We start from the raw sequence: 17,101 nt of genomic DNA, 5'->3' as shown, positions 1-17,101 counted from the left end.
AGAAGAATAGTCTTTTTCCAAGCACTTCTCTTTTCTGGTGTCTCTGTATAATAATCAGATTTGCTCAAGCCAGAACTGTGGGAAGTATCATAGACAGTCCTCTTATTCAATCTCCACATCTAAGCAATCAAGTCCTACTGAGCATAACTCCTAAATATTTCTGTTTGTCTCTTTATCTCCATCCTTACTATTACAGCCCTTGCTGAGTCATCTTACTATGACAGAAGTCTCATCTTTTCTTGTAGAAAGTCTGAAAGGCTCCCCACTGCCTACAAGTCAATGCCTGAGCTTCCTGTAATAGGATGAATGGTAGCCCTCCAAAAGATATGTCCACCCAGAACTTGTGAATGTGACCTTATTTGCCAAAAAGGTCTTTGTGGATGTAATTAAGTTAAGGATCTTTAGAGGAGATCATCTTGGATTAGCGTGGGCCCTAAATGCAATGACAATTGTCCTTAGAAGAGAAGAGAAGGGAAGAAACCACGGAGGAAAAGATGATGTAAAGATGGAGGTAGAGGTTAGAGTGATGCTATCTACAAGAACACCAAGAGTTGCCAGCAGCTACCAAAATCTAGGAGAGAGGAATGGAACCGATTCTACTTCAGAGCCTCCAGAAGGAATTAACCCTGATTTCGAACTTCAGGTCCTCAAATTGTGAGAAAATAAATTTGTTGTTTTAAGTCACCTAGTTAGTGGTAACTTTCACAGCAGCCCTAGCAAACTAATGTACTCCCCAATATGGTGAACACAGCCCTCCAGTTCAATTTCTGCCCACTAACAAGGCTCAGTACTCCTTGTTTTTTATTTGAATTAACTGCATGGTCCATGCTTTTCCACTGCACAGACTACGTTCTTGTTTGTTTCCATAATTTTACTCACTTCTTCACTTCTTACTGAAATCCTGCTGCCCCAACAATAACCCAGACCCATTTTCTGGACTCACATTCTTCCTTCGGGGTTTGTCTTGGGCACTTTCTCCAGGAAGCCTGCCGGGACCTCCTCATGTTGTTGCATCCGTCCCCTTCTCTTCACATTCATGTTTGGAGCTCATTCTCATTTAAAAACTAATAATGAGAATTCAGGAGGCAAAGGAAGATTACTTTTTCCCCTTTTGAAAGGCCAAAGTAGGTTTCTGCAAAAAAAAGAAAGCTAGCAGCCTTTTGGAAATTACTCCAGTGTCTGACAAGGGAGAGATTGAATATGCAGACAGTCACCCCTGTGAAGAAGCCTCTGATAACTTTAGTTTCCAATGTGAAAAATAATATGACTGCAAGATAAGTAGGTGAGTGAAAGACTCAGAGATTTACTTCCGTTTGTTAAGAAGGGGAAAGAACAAAAAAAGGAATGGTGCATCAGAGCACTGATTGACACTAGATGTTTAATTTCTTTAAATGTTATTCTAAGTTATGTATGCTCTACTTCTAGGGTTTATGGCCCGGGGTTCTGGGCTGCTGTAATAATTGAAAACTATGCTTATCTGTCCCATTGGTTCTATTTCTATAAGAAATACACAATTGGGAAGAAAAGCATGCTCTTCTTTTAACTCCATTTGCCACCCTTAATGAGAAGAATGGCTGATTAAAAAGGTACTATGCCACCTGTTACTGAATTTCCAATGTATAAAGAGAATTTGGATGGAAACAAATTGATTTCTAAATGTTTCCTTCCTGGACAATACTCAGTTGAGTTGTGCCAGATATCATGGTGGTCATACTTATAATAGCAAAGTTGGGAAATATAGAAAGTGGGACCAATATCTTGTTTCTTTTAAGGTAGCCATGTGATGGTATAACTTTGGTGTACTGTCACTTGGTACTCAAAAACGCAAGTAAATATATGGTGTGGCATAATTATTTTGGAATTTCTATATTTTAATTGCTCCTTGTGCAAGATTACCTTAAAGCCATGTCCTGAAACAGGAGTGCTCTTTACATTATGAATCCGTGAGACCTGAAATTAAACATGGCACATCTTGGGGCATCGATTTTCCTCATTTATTTATACCACAAATATATTTTGAAGTAAAACCAACAGGATTTCCTGACAGGCTGTATGTGCATTGTGAACAAAAGTGTGGAATCAAGGAGAACCCCAATCAGGGAATAATAATATTATTTCCTGAGATCAGGAACATTGTTGGGAGAGGATGGTGAGAAGTCAAGGGCTTGTTTTCTGCATTTTAAATATGAGTGTCCTATTAGATATCTGAGCAAAGATGTCAAGTAGGCTGGCGGATATATAAGTCTGGAGTTCAGGGGAGCAGTTGGCCTGGAGATTAACACCTGGAAATCATCAGCACAGAGTTGGTTGTTAAAGTCAGGAGACAAACGGAAATTACCTACCAAGAGTGTGAGAGTAAATAGTGACTAGGACTGAGCCCTGCAACATCCCATAATTTAGAATAAAAGGGGAAGGATCTAGCAAAGGAGAACAAGAAGGAGGAGCCAGTGCCAGGAGAATGTGGTGTCTCTGAAGACAAGTGACAAAAGTGTCAAACGCTGATGAGAAGCTAAGTTGAGACCTGAACTTTATTTGGCCAGGTAGAGATTACTGGTGATATTGACAGGAGAAATTTCAGTGGAGTGGCAAAATAAAAGCCCAATTGGAATGGGTTCAAGAGAATCTATGCAAAGAACTAATGGATATAATGAATATAGACAACTTTAAAAAGAATTTTGCATAAAGAGAAGTGAGAAATGGAGCAGAGGTGGAGCAGAATGTGGGGTTAAGGAACATAATGCAGCATGTTTGTAAGTTGATAGGGATTTTGAGGCTACTTACTATTGTAAGAAACAGTAGATTAAAACCTCAAAACATCAAAGCAAGAATTCCAAAGAAATTCAAAGCATAAAACATTCATTCTTGATGGCAAAAAGTTAGGCATATTTCTTTTAAACAAAGATGCCTCATTCCACAGTATAACAGAAGTCCTTGCTGCAGACAATGTGATTTCTATATTCACAACCTACAAACTTACAAACCATTGGACTTAAAGAGTTCAGTAAAATTGTTGGATATAAGATCAATACACACAAATCATTTGTGTTCCTGTCAGTAACAAAAATACTGGATTTTAAAATCCATTTTAAAATGGATTTTTAATATGTAACACCTAAAAAAATAACAAAACAAACAAAAAAACCATAGAAAATAATTCAGAATTTATGCAACAAAAGATGTATGGAACCTGTATGTACTGATATAACATCAAATTTGCCCAAAAGACATAAAGGATCTATACAAAAGAGATGAATCTTGTTCAGCCCATTAATGGAATGATTTAGTTCTTGTAAAGATGGCAATTCTCCTGAAATTAATCTATTCATTCAATACAATTAAATACTTCATCAGATGTGTGTGTGTATGGAACTTTACAAAGGGTCAATAATAGCCAAGACAGTTTTGAAGTAAAATAAGAATAGAGTAGGTTGACTTGCCCTATTATAAAGCTATAATAATTAAGGTAACATTGGCACAAGGATGATCAAATAAAACAATGGACCAGAATAGAAATCCCAGAAAAGGTACTATGTATATATGGAAAATTGATATGTGGCAGAAGTAGCATTTATAATTACAAATCTTTTTGGAAATAATTTTCTAATGATAATGCTTATCCATATGGAAAAATAAAACATCCCTACCTCACACTATATGTAAAAATATATGATTATAAACCTAAAAGAGAAAAGCAAACAATTTTTTTAAAAAGAAAAGATAATTATGTATTATTCCTACCATAACCAGAATCTAACCCTGAGAAAACATCTGACAATTGGGGGACATTCTACAAAAATAAATGACCTGTACATGTAGCAAAAAAGAGTCCATGTCAGTAAAGACACATAAAGGCTGAAGTATTACAGATTTAAGGAACTTTAATAGACATAAAATTAGATGTAATGTATTATCATGAACTGGATATTATACCAGAAAAAAATTTCCCAAACTTACATCATTATAAAAACGGACAAAATTTGAGTATGAACTATAGATCACAGTTTTTTATCAATGTTAAAATTCCTGATTTTGATAGTTATACTGTAGTTGTGTGAGTGAATGTCTTTGTTCTTGGGAACTATGCAGTGAAGTATTAAAGAGGCATGATGTGTACAACTTTCAAATGATTTAGAAAAAGTATACTATCAATAATGCATACTAATTAAAATAACAGTGCTTAATATAATTATATAATGTGAATTATATAATTTATTATTTTCTATTATATGTAGTATTATATAATATACAACACATAATTATATTAATGTGCAATAAATTAATTATGTATATAGAGAGAGAATAATAAAGCAAATGTGACAAAATGTTGGGAATTGTCGAGTCTGGATAAAGAGTATCCAGAATTTGTAAGTTCTCTGCATTTGAATTATTTTAAAATGAAAAGTTAAACAAAGTAAATATAGGAGAATATTGTACTTATAAATCCAAATATCAAATATACATCATGAAGAGAAATATTCAGAAATTTGACTACATTAAAAATTTCAAAAAGCATCTGTGTGAGAAAAGACCAAGAACAAAGTGCAAAGATAAGTCACATATTGAGGGATAGTTGCAAAACTTGCAACCAGTTAGGATCTAAAATATATTAAAAATCCTGATAAGTTAGCAAGAGAAAACTAACAAGCTTAAGGATATAAACAGGCAATTCACAGAAGAGGAAAGCTTAATGGCTACTAAATATGCGTCATTATTCAACCTATTCAGAATAAGGGAAATGAAAACTGAAGCAACAATTTCACATCAACCGTATAGGCAAAAAACTTAAAAATTGAGCTATGCCAAATATCAGCAAGGATACTGAGTAGTGTGAACTCTAGGACAGGACTGGTGGGTGTTTAATTTATTATTACTAGTTTCGGAGAGCAATTTGACACTAATCCTACAAACCCAATCCCCATATTCCTATGTTAACACATCAGACAAATGACCACCCAGGTGCACAAACAACATGTAAAAAGAAGTTTATTGCAGCACTTTTTGTGATGATAAATTACAGAAGCAACAAAATGCCCATAAAGGAGAATGGATAAGTAATTGCAGTATGTTCATACAGTGGAATACTATACTATACATTTGTTAAAATGAACAATTTACAGTTACATGTTCTGAGACAGATTAATCTCAAAATTATTAGTAAAAGAAAAAAAGCCAGTTGCAGGATAATATCATTTATGTAAGTTTTAAAACATCCAATCAATTCCAGGTATTGTTTATAGATACTATTATGGATTGAATTGTGTCTCCCAAAACGATTTGTTGAAGTCTCAGAATGTGATCTTATTTGGAGATAGTATTGTTGTTAGTCATTAAAGTCATAATCCAATATGACTGGTGTCTTTATAAGAAGAGAAGACAGAGACACAGGGAGAATGCCATGAAGGCAGAAACTGATGTTAAAGCTACCACAAGCCAAGGAACACCTGAGGTTACCAGAAGCTGAAAGAGGCAAGGAAGGATTCTCCACTAGAAGTGTGGAAGGAGCACGGCCCTGTTAATACCTTGATTTTGGACTTCAAGCCTCCAGAACTGTGAGAAAATAAATTTCTGTTGTCCTAAGCCACCAAGTTTATGATACTGTGTTACAGCAGCCCTCAGAAATTAATACAGATAAATTCACGTCTATGGATATAAAATGGAAAATGTATATATAGTCACACATGCAAGGGGATAGTAAGTACCAAATTCAGGATGGTGTTTACCTCTAGGGAGCAAGGAGAGTTTCACAGATGGCTCTAATTATAACCAAAATGTGTTATTTCTTTTAAAATATAGCAAAATAAGGTTTGACATAATTTGGTAAAGGGTCTAAAAGGGTTTGTCATATTTTCCTGCATGTATAAAGTACTGTATAATACAAAAAGAAAAAAATTGTAAATTTTAAGAAGTACCTGGGGCATGTGTGAGTGGGGCATGAGTTCTTCTGGAGTCAGTCTAGCAGGGTTGATGCCCATTTGGATGGGGATAACTGTTGGGAGGATGTGGCAGGGAGGAGTTACTGGATATAGTGGTTTGGCGCCCATTGGTAGAGGCTGGGCAGTGACAGAAATTCAGTGATGTTGGTTACTCTCCAAGACTGTCATTGCCTTTAAGATACATGCAGCCCAAGTGAAGGTAGATCTTTCTCAAAAGAATTATCAGAAATTAATTTTTATTCATTACATTAGGAGAGAGGCTGCCTCATTGTTGAGAAGCTCTTGTTAATAATAATAACTTTTAACTGTACAGTTCTTTAAAGTTTAAAATGTAATTAGAAACCAGTTAAAATATATTAAACTGGATTTTTCTCGCCTGCAACTTTACCTTGCAGTCCAGATTCTGTCTTTATAAGCAGAATCCTTCTTTGCTATCACTTGATCTTGCTAGATCTTCTCTCCCCAGACTCAATGCCCCTACTCATTTTTTTTTTAAAGACAGCCTCTAGGACTTCCCTGGTGGCCTAGTGGTTAAGAATCTGCCTGCCAGTGCACGGGACATGGGTTCGAGCCCTGGTCCAGGAAGATCCCACATGCCACGGAGCAACGAAGCCCGTGCACCACAACTGCTGAGCCTGCGCTCTAGAGCCTGCGAGCCACAACTGCTGAGCCCACGTGCCTAGACCCCGTGCTCCGCAACAAGAGAAGCCACTGCAATGAGAAGCCCGCACACTGCACTGAAGAGTAGCCGCCGCTCGCCGCAACTAGGGAAAGCCCGCGCGCAGCAACAAAGACCCAACACAGCCAAAAATAATAATAATAAAAAAGAATAAAATACCTAGGAATAAGCCTACCTAAAAAAAAAAAAAAAAAAGACAGCCTCTAATGTGCAGATCTATCTTCAAACTAATAAGACTATAGGTGTGTTCAAAACTTTCAGCGTGCAGCTCAGAAGCACAAAGAATTTTTCAGCTTTCTTTCTGACTTATGGTTGTTTGCTGAGGTGAGGACCCAGGGGTCTGAGCTGGCAGTGCCACTGTGAAGAGTGCTGACCCTCAAGTCATACAGGCTCTGTGGCCTTCATTCTCCTCATCTGCAAAATGGAAATAATTCTAAGCTAATAGGGTTGCTATACGGGTTAAATGAGATATTGCAAGTAAAGTGTCTGGTGTCTAGGAAGACTTAGTAAATGTCAGCCACTGTTATTTATTTTACTGGCCCCTAGCTCCACAGAAGTGGGTGTTCCTATAGTATTGGCAAGGTCCTCATTAACCCAAGTGGACCATCCTAGGAAAAATATCACAGAGGAGTTTTGGTTTCTACAAATGAATTTATCACTTAATTTCATGATTCAAAATATCTCACAGCATGAAAATTTCTTTTTTTCTCCGGGTTTATTGAGATGTAATTGATGTATAACATTACATAATTGACATTTAAATTTAAGGTGTACAAGGTGTTGATTTGATACACTTACATATTGCAAAATGATTAACACCATAGCATTAGCTAAGACTTCCATTAGCACAAAAATTTCTTATATTGAGGCTAATGCTGAAATAGCATGATTTCGTTCTTGTTCCTGTTTTCTTTCTCTGAATTATCTCACCAGGTGTTGGTTCTACACACAGAAAACCAAGAGGATGTGGGGTTTCTTATTATAACTGAAACCTTAAATTCTACCTTCTCCTTCAGTGTTAGATTAGGGGAAAGTTTTTAATCCTCTCTCCTAGAGGAAATGGCCAGCATCTTCTAGCTTCTATGGGACTTTCCTTAGGGACTAATATTCCTGTCACCAATTTTGAAAAATTTGAAAAAATCCATAATTTGGGGAAAAACTGATCCATTTTACTTTAGGCTAGTTTAAGATTATTTTTTATAATGAGAAAATCCAGTGTCAGCAGGATGACACTGAAATGAAATAGTCTCATATACTGCTGGTGACAATATGAATTAGAAGACTTTCTGGAGAGTAATTTAATAGCTCGTTCCAAATGCCTCAAAAATGTTTTGACTGTTTGGCCCAGCAATTTTATTTACAGGAAAATTGAGCTTTCTAGGGAAAGATCAATGAACAAATATGTTTAAAATAACATTATTTATAGCTGGGGAATTTTTTAAAAAAGAAATGTTCAAAAATACGGCATTAGTTAAATTTTGTCCTATCATCAGATGGACTATTATACAGCTAATAAAAATGTTTATGAAAAGTGTTGAAAAGTGTGAAAACCTCTGCTTATAAAATATCAGGCTAAGAAAAGATATAAATTATATTCAGAGAATGGCTTATGTTGTGGAAAATGATACACACAGGAATAAAGAATGGCTAGCAATAGATGACACTGGATGGATAGTTTTTAATTTCCTTTTCTAAATTATTATGTATCTTCCAAATCTTCAATAAGCCTGCATACCCTTTGTTATCTGAAAAAGTCCATATAAAAAAGAGCAAAAAAATGTGTCACCCAAACTTAACTTTTATGTTTATCAATATATTACCTTAAATAGTCAAATAGTGCTAAAAATCTTATAACAAAAAATAGCAGTCACCTGCCCCTCTCCTCACCTTCCTCCTCTATCCTGTAAAGAAGTAACCACTTTAAAATTTCTAGCTTCTTTTTATGGCATTTAATCCATATACCTACAGAGATTCATTGTTTCATCACATTTATACATTGAATTTTTATTACAGTAGATGAAGGTTTTAGGATGGTCAACTATTCCCATTAACCATTCCCTTTCTTCCCTGTGTATATATACCAAAATTTTCAGTTGAATACTTTCTATTCCTATAACTGTAGAAATACTCTTCTTTGCTTTCCAGGCAGGGTATTATAGTGTATCTTATATTACAGTTTTATAGTGTATTATAGTATATAGTGTATATGTTCCCTTTCTTGTATGACTTATGATTTTTCTTGAAATTAATTATTGTCTTATTTTTTTATTTGCTTAATTTTCTTTGGCCTAATGGCTGTGTTCTTCAACACCCTCCAACTACTCAGTAAGCTATCTCTAAATACAGCTCTCCCCATGATAAATATTTTTAGATCATCTCTTTGCTCATCCTGCCTGACACCTACCTGAGACCTACATCCTACCTGAAGATGAGACATCCTACCTGAAACCCTCTGTTTTCCAGCTCACCCTGGACTGGTTCCTCTGTAGTCCTCTTGTGCATCCTGGCAGTTTCTATGCTGTTATAATGGATATTCATGCTCTTATATTAGATACCATATTTCTAGGATCTGATATCCTCCCATATCTTTTCTTCATTTTGTCAAGGTACATCCACCAGGGAAAGGCTTCATGAAAGATAAAAATGTGATACATTACATGTGTAAATATACTCATTCTATCTTCACTCATAATTGATACTTTTGCTGGGTATAGAATTCTATGTTGAAAACCATATTCAATCAGTTGCTGTTGAGAAGGCCCATGGCTTCATTTACTTGATTCTTTGTAGGTAATCTGCTTTTCCTCTTTGGAAATTCTTTGGGTCTTCTCTGTATATTCTTGAATTTTATAATTATGTACCTTGACATGGGTCTAATTTTGTTTATTGGGCAAGTACTGAGCAGGCTCTTTTAGTCTAAAAGCAAGTGTCCTTTATTTCTTAGATACTTTCTTGTATTAAAAAAAATAATTTCCTCTCCACCATCTTATTTGGTCTCACTTCTTTAAATTATTCTTATTTGTATATTAAAGCCCCAGAGTGATTTTCTGATTTTCTTACTTTTCATATTCATTTTTCCTCTTTCTTCTTTTTAGTTCTACTTTTGATCACTTTACCAACTTTTAAATTTTGACTAATTAATCATATGTGTAATTTCTAAGAGCTCTTTCCTTCTCTGATTATTCTTTTCTAAAGTTTGTTGCTTTTATCTCATGGATGTAATATTTTCTCTTTAAGGATATTAATTATGGTTCTTTGGGAGTTTTCATCTGTTTCTATCATTGTCGCCTCTGTTTCCTTCAAATTTCCTTTTGTTTCTTTGTTTTTGATCCCTTTTTTTTTTTTTTTCATGGTAAAGTGTTGTTATGCATTTATATCTAAGAGTGAGTTTCCTAAAACCTCATTGAAAGTTCTGTGGATATGGGTAAGGCCTTGCATCTGGAGTAGTTTACTTTCTCCAGAGAAGAGTCCTTCAGTCTTTTGCCTGCATGTATGAGCCTAACTGATAGCATTCTGTAACTGGGTGGGAAAGAACATTGGAGAGGGTTTTCTCTATTCAGTGGTTTTCACTTAATCTTGCCTCCTGCATTCTATCTGAGCCAAGTCCAGAGTTCTCTTGTTCAAATTTTTCAGAGAATATATTTCTAGTACTCTAGAGGTAGGGGATTGATCACTTGACTATGAAGTGACATGAGCTTGGAGATTCTAATTGTTTCTTATACAGACTAAACAATCCCTGTTTTCAGGTCCCCCTCCACCCTATCTTCTGAAGTACGTGATACTTACTGAGCCTTTCCGGGATTCTGTGGTAGTTACTCTGTGCAAGTAATTAAATTGACCTTTCCATTCCTCAAAGTAATTTATTTTACTTACCCATTGCTTTCCCTCTGTCTATATATTCTACTTCAAGTGTCAATGAAAATGAAGTTTGTTTGTTTACTTATTTAATTTTTCTCCTTGGTATTTGGAAGTGATTTTCAAGCAGGAAGAGAAGTGAACACATCTTAATTTCACTTTTAAATGTAAGAAAATGTATCCTCAAAATGGACACCAAGTTAGCCTCTTTCCTCATGCCTCCTGCATCTTCATGGGGGCAGTAGAGGACCAGCTAGTGCAGGGTTGAAAGGAAAGAACAGGGGCAAGCTCTCTGCTGATATGTTCCTAAACATAATGAGAATATGCATCCAGTGTTGGACAAAACCTGTTTTTCTTTCTCTCTCTCATTTTTTGATGCTCAAATTAAAAGGAACTTATATCCCAGGTTTGCATGTACCCTGCAATATATAACTGATTCTGTTTAGGATGATTCTTGTAAATAAAGTGAATAGGGCAAGCAAAGTGATTTTTGTAGATGAATTAACATTTTTAGATGCCCATGGGAACTTGCTTTAAGAGTAGTAAATCCTTGCAGAGCATGTAGATGGAATTTTTAAAGGAAAGATTTTCTTTAAAATATGCTACATTCATGCAGGTACAGAAGAAAGACCCAGTAGCCATTCTCTTTCTTAACAAAATTCCAAGCTGGGATTTCTCTTTGGTTCTAAAGCAAAGACTATTCATTAATGGATGTGCATTTGTCCCACATGGGAGATTTCCCTCAGGCAGACACTTCCCAGTGACTGTCCTGCATGGATGCTGTAGTCAAGTGTGTCCCATATGATTTTCTCATATGAATATTACTAGCAGTCTCATATCTGTGTTGGGGGTTGAGAGTCTTTATTTTGAATAATCTTGATACAGTTTGTAATAGGAGACCAGTAGAACATAGTACAGCTCCTAAGCACTTTCACATTTATCTGGAACTCAAAATATGGATGTTAAAACAGATCTCACTGTCTTAATTTACTTCTTATTTCTATACATGTGATTCTCAGATCATGTCTATTTGCGTCTTTCTATCTTGAAAGACCATCTAGGTATTTTGAAAACTCTGAGTTAAGAGAAAGGGTTAGGGTCTTAAATATCTCTAAATAAAATATTTCCATTAATGCCTGTAAACAAAATCCCACATTCCAGCAGCAAAAATAAAGAGGATGGAGGCAGGAAATAATGGAGAAAGGGAGAAGAGAAATCCCTTTCTTGGGAAACAAATTGTTTTGTGCCTGGGGGCAGAGACTGAGGAGGAATGGATATTTGGCTGATTCCCACCCTGGGGCAAGCACTCCTCTCTTCACTGTATAACATTAAATCACTACATCCACACAGGAGTTCTGCAAAGCAGGTATCAGCATCCCCAAATTGTAGGTGAACAGACTGAGGCAGGTGAACAGACTGAGGCTAGATATTTTATGTAAACTGCCTATAGTAATTCAAGTAGTAAACAAACCTTCTATGTAAGTAGTAAAGACAAACAAATAAAACAACAAGAGCAACAACAGGATCAATACCAGTCAAGTTTCCCTAAGACTAATCATGAGAGCTCGGAGGAGCAACTTGGATAATTTAAACCATATTATTCAATGAACACCTTAACTGTTTAGTGCTAATGCTATGTTTATACACTCCCTAGTACATAGGAAAATGGAGAGGTTGATGACATTGAGGTTGACAACTAAAGTTTTCTTGACTAAATGTTCACTTTATCACTGAGCATAACTTAAAAAGACTTTCAAACCCCTGTGGAGTTTGTTATATGTTTACAGCCCTACAGCATTAGGATCTCGCTGTCATGGAAGATACTTGAACCCTGAACAAATCTAATTATCTATGAATTCCTGTTACAGAAAGGGGAGAAAAAAATTATTGGGTCATAGTCAGGACATCTGGATTCAACCTTGACTCTTACATTTAATAGCTACATGATTATTATAAAAAATAAACAAGACCACTTTGGGTCTTGATTTCTTATCTGTATGATGAAGACATTGTAATATGAGATCTGTTATAATTCCTATTCTGTTAGAGTACGTTCTTCCTGCTGGACAACTTTCCATCAGAAAGAGTTCATGGATGATAAGTTTGTCCTTAACTTTCTGAAGATGTATTTATTTTGCCCTCACTCTTAAATGATAGCTTGGGTGGGTATAACATTCTATATTCAAAAGTATTTTTCTTTACAACTTTGAAGACACTGATTTACTGTTTCTCTCCATCCAGCATTCCTGATAAGTCTCATTTCAATTTTATTTAACAAACAATTGTATAGAATATACTATGTGCCAGACATTGTTCTATGTGCTTTCTAAATATTAACTCATTTACTCCCTTAACCACCTTAGGAGGTAGGTATTATTATTATCCAATTTTACAGATAAGGAAAATGAAGGACTAAGGATAAAGAGCTTGTCTGAAGTCCCACTGTTTGCAAATGGTAGAACTAGGATTCAAATCCACGCATTTCAGCTCTTAACTAGCATGCTTTTTTGGCTCTTTTTATTTATTTATTTTTTGGCTGTGTTGGGTCTTTGTTGCTGCATGTGGGCTTTCTCTAGTTGCAGAGAGTGAGGGCTACTCTTCATTGTGGTGAGCAGGCTTCTCATTGTGGTGGCTTCTCTTGTAGCACGAGCTTTCCATGCGCAGGCTCAGTGGTTGTGGCACATGGGCTTAGTTGCTCCGCAGCATGTGGGATCTTCCCGGATCAGGGCTCGAAGCTGTGTCCCCTGCATTGGCAGGCAGATTCTTAACCACTGCGCCACCAGGGAAGTCCCTTGTTGGCTCTTTTATTCCTGTTTCTTTGTACATCATCTGTTTTATTTTTGTAAAAGCTTTTAGGATCTTCTCTTTTTCTTTGGTGTTCTGAAATTTCACCATGATATGAATAGGTGTGTATGTACATGTGTGCGTGTGTGTGTTTAATCTTTATTCTACTTGCTAAGCCCTTTTAATCAGGTGGGTTTAATAATTTTTTTTAATTTAATTTTTGGAAATTTTATCTATACATTCATGTATCTACTCCCTTACATTCTCTTTATTTTCTTTTTTGGAACTTCTTTGAAACAGATGATGAAACTTCTGGCTCTTTTGACCCTGTCCCTTCATTTTGTTTTCATACTCTTACATCTTCATTTCTGCTGCATTCTGGTAAGAGTCCTCCACTTAAACTTCCAGCTCATTAATCATTCTTCTGCCAAGTGCATTTTGCTTTGTAGACCGTCTATTGAATTTCTTCAACAATCTAATTTTTAATATCTAGTACCTTGAATTGATTATTTTCACATGCATATATAAGTGTGTATATACATATATACATCCACAAGCACTATACTTTCCACATGTTTTTGAGGAAATTAATTGAAGTGAATCTACTGTCCTGCTCCACTAATTCTATTAATTATTCTTTCTTAGGTAACATTTACTCCATTTGTTGAGGTCACTGGCACTCGTGGTGTTGGGTTTCATCAAATATTTAGTGATTTTTGTTTGAGAACACATTTTTATACTGAAATAACATGTTAGTAGAGTATCTTCTAATAGCCATACTGGAAAAAGTAAGATTCCCTTGGTACATTAGAAACCGTGAAAGATTTCTTGAAAGATGCAGGTCCCATGAGAACATATTGAAAGCAAACCATGCTCCAAAAATATGTACAGAAGAGACAACTGCAAAAAGTAGGCGTGACAGGCACTAGGAAGGCTCTTCATGCAGTGGGAATAAGAGGGATGCCAGGGAAAATTATAGGAAAGTGAATTTCCCACTGGGGTCTTGGTCCTCCCTGGGATCTTAGGATGACATTTTAATGATAACATCTCTGGTATCTTGTCCTTGGACCCTGACTTAATTCTTTGTTTTTTAAATTTAATTTTATTATTATTATTATTGGCTGCATTGGGTCTTTGTCGCTGACCCTGGGCTTTCTGTAGTTGTGGCGAGTGGAGACTACCCTTCATTGTGGTGCGCGGGCTTCTCATTGTGGTGGCTTCTCTTGTTGCGGAACATGGGCTCTCAGTGCATGAGCTTCAGTAGTTGTGCCTTGTGGGCTCTAGAGCACAGGCTCAGTAGTTGTGGTGCACAGGCTTAGTTGCTCTGCGGCACGTGGGATCTTCCTGGACCAGGGCTGGAACCCACGTCCCCTGCATTGGCAGGCAGATTCTTAACCACTGCGCCACCAGGGAAGTCGCCTGACTTAGTTCTTAATAACGTTTATTGCTTCTTCTCTCCCAAGTTTCTCTTTCAAATCTCTCTTGCCCTTTTTGGTGATTGCCCCACACCCCTCTGCCCACACCCTCAATGATGTTCATTTCACTATGTGATAATTTTTTGGGCAGCTGCTGTATAACCAGAGTAAAGATGCACAAGTGTTTGACAGGGAGGAGAGAGAACTGGACTGAGAGCCACAAGACCTAGTTCTTAGTCTCAGAATTGACTTGAATTTTTGTTAGGCTTTGAGTTTCTGATTTTTTAAAAAATAACTTTATTTATTTATTTATTTTTGGCTGCATTGGGTCTTTGTTGCTCTGCCCGGGCTTTCTATAGTTGCGGCGAGCGGGGGCTACTCTTCGTTGCGGTGCACGGGCTTCTCATTGCAGTGGCTTCTCTTGTTGCAGAGCATGGGCTCTAGGCACGCGGGCTTCAGTAGTTGTGGCACATGGGCTCAGTAGTTGTGGCTCGTGGGCTCTAGAGCTCAGGCTCAGTAGTTGTGGCGCATGGGCTTAGTTGCTCTGCAGCATGTGGGATCTTCCCGGGCCAGGGCTCGAACCCATGTCCCCTGCATTGGCAGGCAGATTCTTAACCACTGTGCCACCAGGGAAGCCTGATTTTTTTTAATTGTAGTAAATATACTTGGAGGATGAAGATTTATATAAGTTTTTTTTTTTAAGTTATCTATTTATGTATTTATTTTTGGCTGTGTTGTGTCCTCATTTCTGTGTGAGGGCTTTCTCCAGTTGCGGCAAGCGGGGGCCACTCCTCATCGCGGTGCGCGGGCCTCTCACTATCGCGGCCTCTCTTGTTGCGGACCACAGGCTCCAGACGCGCAGGCTCAGTAATCGTGGCTCACGGGCCCAGTTGCTCCGCGGCACGTGGGATCCTCCCAGACCAGGGCTTGAGCCCATGTCCTCTGCATTAGCAGGCCGATTCTCAACCACTGCACCACCAGGGAAGCCCTTTATTAAGTTTTGCATTCAGAAATTTTGAAAACTGTAATGTCAAAGTTCCCTACTTCGTTCCAGCAATGTGAGACTTAAAATATATGTTTTGCTCAAACGGACCATTAATATCTTTAATCCAACATATATAATGAGATAAATGTAAACATAAAATTAGAAAAAAATGAGCTGTGCATTAAAATTAATTACAGCTTCTTCAGAAGCATGTCAGTTAAACTGTCAAATTATCAAGGATTAATCATATATGAGCTAAAAATTGCTAAAGAAAATTTAGGCATTACAAGTAAAATTATGAAGATAATCAAATAATAGTCTTTAAAGGGAAAAGTCACTCCAGCTCCAGATTCTGAATTTACAAACGGAACAGATTCAGGTCAAGTCCTCTGAAGGGAAGAATGAATGGCATGATGAGCTTGGGGGAGAATCTGGTGGAGGGGAGAATGCAGAGAGCAGAAGCCCTTTACAAAAGACTCTGCCCCTGATTCAGTGGAGTTTATTTCTGCTTCACTTTCCAACTTCACACCCATAAAGGAAAGAAGCTTCTGTGGGTTGTATATAAGGAAGCTGGTTGTGTCCTGAAGAGCACTGGACACAGATTCCAGAGCTGGGGTTCCAGTTCTTATTCCTCCACGTGATTGCAGAGGGAGCCTGGATGCATCCTAACGTCTTGGGACTTATGTTGCCTTAAGCACAGAATGAGAATACAGGGCCATGTGACTTTCCTTCTAGGCTTGAAAAGCCGGGAATAACCAAATGGGAATATACTTAAACATTTTAGACAACTTATGAGATCCAATCTTTCCTTTTAGTTTAAGTGAAATTACAAATGAAAGAAGTCAGGCAGTGTCCCAGATTTCAGAAAAACAAAATTATTTCAACTCTCCTTCCCCAGCTCTGTCAATGTGCTGTGTCTATTTCAAATCCCAGGTCATTTTTGGCAACCCCTAGGAGAGAGGATTAAACACTTTCCCCTAATCTAACACTGACAGAGAAGGTAGAATTTAAGCCTTCATTTGTAATAAGAAACTCCATCCAAAGTTGATTGTATGTAGAGTGGTATGCTGTATAAAAGATGATGGTGACTATACTTTGGGTGATAATGATGACTGTTCTTTCTTTCCCATGTTTTCAGACCTCTCTCATGCCTCCACACCAGTCATTCTTCTCTGTCTTCCCCAAGACATATCTTTCCACCTCACCTCACCTTCATTTAAATCTCCCTCCCTTTCTGACAGATCCCAAATTTCCAACAAACACATTTTGCCAGGATCAAAGGCAAACACATTTCCATAGCAGTCGAACCCTGCTCAGTGAACTTCACAGTGCATCCAAGTTGTTTAGCTGGAGTGGAGTTCCATAATGAGCATGGTGCTGGAGATCTCACTCTCATTGTGCAAATGCTAGAGCAGACAGGGAGCTGACAGCTGTATAACTCTCATTGAAA

The sequence above is a fragment of the Balaenoptera musculus genome, chromosome 4 (genome assembly GCF_009873245.2).
Source record: "Balaenoptera musculus isolate JJ_BM4_2016_0621 chromosome 4, mBalMus1.pri.v3, whole genome shotgun sequence".
In the NCBI taxonomy this organism is placed as follows: Eukaryota; Metazoa; Chordata; class Mammalia; order Artiodactyla; family Balaenopteridae; genus Balaenoptera; species Balaenoptera musculus.
The sequence above is the reverse complement of the archived record's forward strand: the minus strand, read 5'-3'. Positions refer to the sequence as shown.